Source organism: Ovis aries, chromosome 18, assembly GCF_016772045.2.
Source record: "Ovis aries strain OAR_USU_Benz2616 breed Rambouillet chromosome 18, ARS-UI_Ramb_v3.0, whole genome shotgun sequence".
NCBI classification, from domain to species: Eukaryota; Metazoa; Chordata; class Mammalia; order Artiodactyla; family Bovidae; genus Ovis; species Ovis aries.
The window spans coordinates 13,628,958-13,635,440 of NC_056071.1; the positions used below are offsets into that span (position 1 = coordinate 13,628,958).

General features: G+C 41.5%; 1 long non-coding RNA gene across 1 annotated transcript; it reads right to left on the minus strand.

Moving 5' to 3' along the window:
- Positions 1–618: 618 nt before the first annotated feature.
- Positions 619–5,059, minus strand: LOC121817069 (uncharacterized). The gene is made up of 2 exons (XR_006056798.2): positions 5,016–5,059; positions 619–4,507 (listed from the first exon to the last, which is right to left on the minus strand). It is a non-coding gene; the product is annotated as an uncharacterized LOC121817069 (long non-coding RNA).
- Between the last annotated feature and the right edge of the window lie 1,424 nt (positions 5,060–6,483).

A 6,483-nucleotide genomic window follows, 5' to 3' on the forward strand; every position in this document is an offset into this window, starting at 1 on the left:
TGACTCTAAAACCCCAGGCAAGAAGAAGGGGCCAGATGAGTGAACTATATATTTCATGATGTCAGAGCAGATCCGGAGCAGAGGGAACACTTTGTGTTGACTCCACATCATCACTCCACACTCAGTATTATAGGACATTCCAGATGTACAGAAAAATTTTCCAGCCCACTAAAGCAGACAGGATTCTTGTTCAAATAAGGTGACTCTAAGCTATGAGAGTTTATTTTTAAAATATTTATTTAGTTAATTACTTATTTGACTTAGTCACCAGGTCTTAGCTGGGGCATGTGGGATCTTAGTTCCCTGACCAGGGACTGAATTCAGGCTCCCTGCATTAGGAGAGCAGAGTCTTAGCCCCTGGACCACCAGGGAAGTCCCTAAGCTATGAGAATTTAGGAGGAAATAATAATTTCAAACCTTTCCTTGAAAACAGAAGCTCCATTAAACAAAACTCTGGGATTCAAAACAGTTATAACTTCTTGAATATGAATTTTCTTGGTAGGTGTTTTGAATGTTTTCTTGGTATATTTCATGCAAAACAGAATGAACAATATCCTTCTACTTTGTCCATGCATCAGTACTTCCCGTCTCACTAGTGTTGAGAGAGAAAATGTAGTATTTATTTTTTTATTTACAGTATTATATGCTTCAGATGAACAGTGATTCACAATTCTTAAAGGTTATATTCTATTTATAGCTATTATAAGATATTGGTTATTTTCCCTGTGCTGAACAATATATCCTTGTAGCCTATTCATTTTATACATGGTAGTTTGTACCTCTTAATCCCTTACCCTGATCATGTCCTTCCCCTGCACCCTTCTCCTCACTAGTTTGTTTTCTAAATTTGTTTCTTGTTATACTCACTAACTTCTTCTTTTTAGATTCCACATATAAGTGATATCATACAGTATTTGTCTTTGTCTTATTTCACTCAGCATAGTGCCCTCCAAATCTATGTCCTTGCAAATGGCAAAATTTCATTTTTTTATAGTTGAGCAATATTGCATTGTATAAATATACCACATCTTCTTTATCTAGTCATTGGTTGATGGACACAGATGTTGCTCCCATATTTTTGTTATTGTAAACAGTGCTGCTGTGAAAATTGGGGTGCATGTATCTTTTGGAAGGTTGTATTTATTCAGATGCTCACTTTGATATAATCACTGACAGCAACAGGACTAACCATTTCTTCATTTTATGTTTTAAAAAATAGTTTTCAGTTCTATGCATCAAACACTGTCTATCATATATAAGGTGCTGTGTGGAAAATTGCTTGCATAGACTGAACTTGTTTTGGTTGTGTGCATTCTATGCCTGTTGAGTCATTAAGGACAAGGGGCACAGAGCTGAACTTTCCTCATGGTTTTTGATAAGGCAGTTGCTATAGGAATCTGAGTGTCATGTGCACACCCAACCAAAAGGCAACACATGTTAAAAAAGCTGTTCAGGGTGATATTGAAAGATTGGCTAAAGGTGGTAGTTTGGGAAGTTGGTTTAAGTAGCTGGACTTCAAAAGTGTGGAATTTTAACCATTTGCAGTTAATGGCTTGTTTTTCTTTCCTCAAACAGCTTTTGAGTATCTATTCTCAGGGTCAAAAACTCAATTATCTATAGGAACCAAGAAGATAATGTAAATAAACAAAGCAGGTAAATTTGAGAAAAATGGAGACAGACACATTTTATGTGCCTTAGAAACACAAAAGCAACTCTTCATTTCCAAGAAATGAATGAGCTCTCTCCCACTATTCTTGAAAGATGCTTTAGCCTTGTTCTCTCTTTTGGTACTGAGAGTTAACCGCAACAAAAATATTAGTGCACACTAAATAGAAATGATACCTCACACGGAGCCTCAAAGAGGAAGCAACAGGGAGTGGCAAAGGCTGCAATAAAGTGAAGCGCTGGTGTCTGGTCAAAGGGGCCCATCTCTGCGCTAGGTGCCTGCTGCCACGTGGAAACAGGTTTGGGGGTGGGGCCTGGGGGCATAGATCATTCAAGAGAAGTCAAAGACCCTGATCTGTATGTAAATGCAGATTTTAAAATGTGACCTGACATTTTAAAAAACAAATTTGAGAAAAGAGCCAAACAAAATTAATTTGGTGGGCTGGGTGAGGCCTGTAGGTCACGTTAGAGATCTCAGACTTATTCATCTAGGTATTCTGCTGTGAGGTGCTGGGAATACAAAGATCTAAAAAACAGAAAAGCAAAAAACTCTGCTCTCATGAAGCTTATGGATAAATACATTATATATGAGTACTGTGTGTGTGTGTGCTGTGACAGGAGAAATTACCAAGAGTTCTGGGAGCCCAGGGAAATTAAATCAGAGGAAGGTGAGTGGGTAGGGAAGAGGGCCAGGGAAGAATTCCAGAAGGTGAGTCTGCTGCTGCTGCTAAGTCGCTTCAGTCGTGTCTGACTCTGTGTGACCCCAGAGACGGCAGCCCACCAGGCTCCCCCCATCCCTGGGATTCTCCGGGCAAGAACACTGGAGTGGGTTGCCATTTCCTTCTCCAGTGCATGAAAGTGAAAAGTGAAAGTGAATTCGCTCAGTCGTGTCCGAATCTTAGCGACCCCATGGACTGCAGCCTACCAGGCTCCTCTGTCCGTGGGATTTTCCAGGCAAGAGTACTGGAGTGGGTTGCCATTGCCTTCTCCGAGAAGGTGAGTCTAGGTGAGTTATATTGCTAGCTGAGCCAAGCTAGTAGAAACAGTGGAGGAAGGTGGCGGTCCAGGTTGAGGTGTTAGCACATGCTAAGGTGTGGGGGCCACAAGCAGTCAGAGCCTTTTGTTAAAGAAGCTAAGATACAAGTGTGAGATTCAGGAGACCGAGTGGTAAAAAGAGGTCCTCCCTGTCAGGCAACTGCAAGAGGACCAAAGATCCCATATTGAACTCAAAAGAACATCAAATCCAGTTGTCCGGTTGGCAGTTCTTGGACAAGTCCTTCTGACTGCTACAGCATGCAAATTCACTCAGCGTCTGCTAGGAATTAGCTGTCATTTCCAAGAAACCAGGATGTGAGATTTTGAATTAGAATAGAAAACTCAGTCCTCAACGTTTGGTAAATACTGTTCTCCCGATTTCCTGCTATTTGGCTATTATGTCTGTGGGAAGGATGGACCTGTAGTCAAAATCTGAATGCAAGCTGAATCGCTGATTGGAAGAACTGGCCTTTGTCCCTGTATCCAGTGTCAGGGTCAACACAAATCTAAATTAAATACGAAATCTCCCTAGTCCTGAAAAGGAAAGAGACCTCTCTCCCCCAACCCTGTTTCTTTCCCTATTTACATTAGAAATTCTATGGTTGTAAATTCCTTCTCTGGCCCTTTAAGAATTACACAAACCTTTTAAAAAGCTAAATAAGCCTCTTTGCCAGCTTTACAACACAGGAATGCCTTTCTCAAAGACCTGGGAGCTATCTCTTTGAAATGGAATCATCAAGAAAGATAACATCCCTATTTCCTCGCTTTGGAAAAACGACTCTCCCTGGGAGAGTAGGAGTCTAACTTCAGAAGGTCCCTGTTTCCAAGTTTCTGACTTACCTCCTGTCGTAAATATGTAAGAAGTCTTTTCTTTGGATTAACTAATTGACTGCTACAGATAGCAGCTATCAATTACCAAGGTGAATTTAGGATGAACTATACGTGACAAATGGTACTGTCAAACCCTCCTACTAGTTACTGTATATCTTGAGAACAGATAGTATTAATAATAGGGTATGTCCGCTTCACTGTGTAAAAGTGAAATTCCTTTCCATCTTTGCAGTCTCTCAGTGGATTACCTGTGATGCACATCATATTTTGGTTTAATGCTTATTCAGTAGTAAAGCAGCTTTCTTTCTCTTCTGCTTTTGTGGGGAGTTTTTTGGGGGTTGGCAGATTTTGTTTTTAATTATATTTCCTCAACACCTGCCACCAAGGTTGGTTGAGTTTGGGTCTTTCCAGCTCAGGATATGGGTAAGCATCTAAATGCCCTGATATAAATGTGAAAAGTCTGTTCATGACAAAGCAGAACAGATTTCAGAGAAATAGATTTTCACACTCCTCTCTGAGAGAGCCACAATTAGAAGATACTGTGTACTCTAGGCAGTATTTACAGACAGCCCTACAGCACAATGGCAGGCTAGCACAGGCTCTCCTTAGAAAGTCGGGGTTTGACTCTCCCTTCCATCTCTGCTTCAGGCACTTAACCTCCTGGTGACTTAGTTTCTCACCTGAAAATGAGAGACAAAATGGGGAAATCGGCTTCATAGAACAGTGTTTTCCAAAGTATAAAGGCTCCATAGTTTTAGAATTATTTCAAGGTTTGTTATAGGCAGAAACACTTTTGGGATACAAAGTCAAGTGTTAGCCGTTCAGTCGTGTCCTACTCTGTGCGACTCTTCAACTGTAGCCCGCCAGGGTCCTCTGTCCACGGGATTCTCCAGGCAAGAATGCTGGAGTGGGTTGCCATTCCCTGCTCCAGGGGATCTTCCCAGGTCTCCTTCATTGCAGGCAAATTCTATACCATCTGTGGCCCCAGGGAAGCAATGGGGAAAACACGGTTACTTATCTCCAGAGGAATTTACAATCTTATAATAGTACCATTAGTTTGAATATACATTAACTTCTCAAGAAAGAGAAAAATAGAAAAAACATTTTTAAAGAGAAGGTGACACAGCCAGGGGCTACTACCCTGATTGAGCTCCTTGTAATTATATGGTCTCTGTGGTTAAGCTAGTTTAAAAAGACTTCCTCCTGAGCTAGTTTAACAGGAAAAACGAGAATTTTTATAAAAAGAAGCGAATGTATCACCGACTTTGAAGCCAAAAGCGGTACCACGTCTCTTAGTCCTTGACTTAACACACACCCTGAGGCACTCCCTGATTTTTTTTCCCATCCAGACGACCTAACTACAAGGATTTTTTTAACGTTATAAAAGTAAATAAATATTGGCTATTGGCACAGAACACTACTAAAGCCAGCCATTACGACTCTTGCTTTCTGCTAAGCTCAAGGGTGTTCAACTGGCTTTGTACCTGGCTCTTTAAGACAGGACTCAGAGGCCATCTTGGAAACAAAAGGACTTTGGGCTCCAAGGGTGGAAGAGGTGGTTTCCAAGCAACAGGAGGCCCGCGCCACGCAGCCGCACTTCGCCGCGCCCAGCCGCCTACCGCGTGGGCGGGGCCAGTGGGGCGGTGGAAAATTACCGCGCTTCCTCTTAAAGGCGCCCGGACATTGCTTGGAACCCTGTCGCTGATCTCCGTTGTAAGCTACAGTGTGAAGTGGGCGGGGGGGTCTCCATTTAATCTTCCTAGACGTAGTAAAATTCAGTTCACAATTTCCAGGCCAGTACTAGTTTATACTTAGGCAAGTAAAGTCGGAATGAACAGGCATTTTCTTAATCAAGTTAAGAAAAGAAAACTAAAAATCTTATATATCGAACTCTGGTGCAGAAAGGGCTACCAACACACAGGAATGAGACGAAGAAACAACTTCGTAAATAGTCACATTGACTGTCAACCAGTTTAAAAATGACTGGGTTCTGAAGCAAGGAAAACTCGTTTTGTACAAACGGATTGACAAATTCTAACTATTAAAAACTACCAAAACCCAGAAGAAACGTGTAAGAAGCAACAGGATAGGTTTAGCGGCCATCAGGAAATTTATCCTCTCTTTGTAGATCGGTTTTTACAGTATAAAAGATAATCAGTGAGATTTTTTTTTCTGCCTCTTAGTCGTCAAAGAACTTTCTCCATGTTATAAGCTCTTCCGATTTTCAGGTTAAGCGATAGTTTATCTCTGGCTTACTTTTATGAAAGAATAAATAACAATTCTGATTTTTATAACGTGAACATCTGAGATACAGTCTGTGGCTCAGAAACGATTCCCCTTACAAGCAATATTTTCTAGAAGCCATTCAATTGGGTGAAACAGAGATGTTGGTCTTCCCAGAAGTAAAGCTCTTGACACATTAACTCTTTTCAGTTCATTTCAGACGGTTTGCTCGGTGGTCTTCGGGGTTGTGAGAGTACCCACCTTCTACTCTTGTCCTCACGCTCTGACTGCGGACAGTAGCGTGGGAGTCAGGGTGGATTCTCACGAAGGTGTAGGTGATGTTCCAGACTTACCACGGCCCTGGCAGAGTGATTTGCCACTTCCAACAGACCTATTCTCTCTGCTTCGCGGCCCTGTTAAGCCATGTCTTCACTCCTGTCCCCTTTTTAACACGTCTTTTTTTTTAATCCCTCACTTTCCAGTCGAAACTTTCTAGTAATTTTTGATGATCCTTTCTTGTTTTTCAGAACGCAGAGCTGTGACGTTGGAGTTCTAAGCAGGTGTGCTGCGTGCGTTTAGACACACAGGACGGTGTTTAGCTTGTAATTTTCAAGTTTGGATGTTAAAAAAGGGCTATACTTGTGACATTCTCTTTCCATAACCACAGAGAAAACTAATTAATTACGTGTAACCAAAAGCTGTGTCGTGTAGAGTTGGCATCCATGTTGA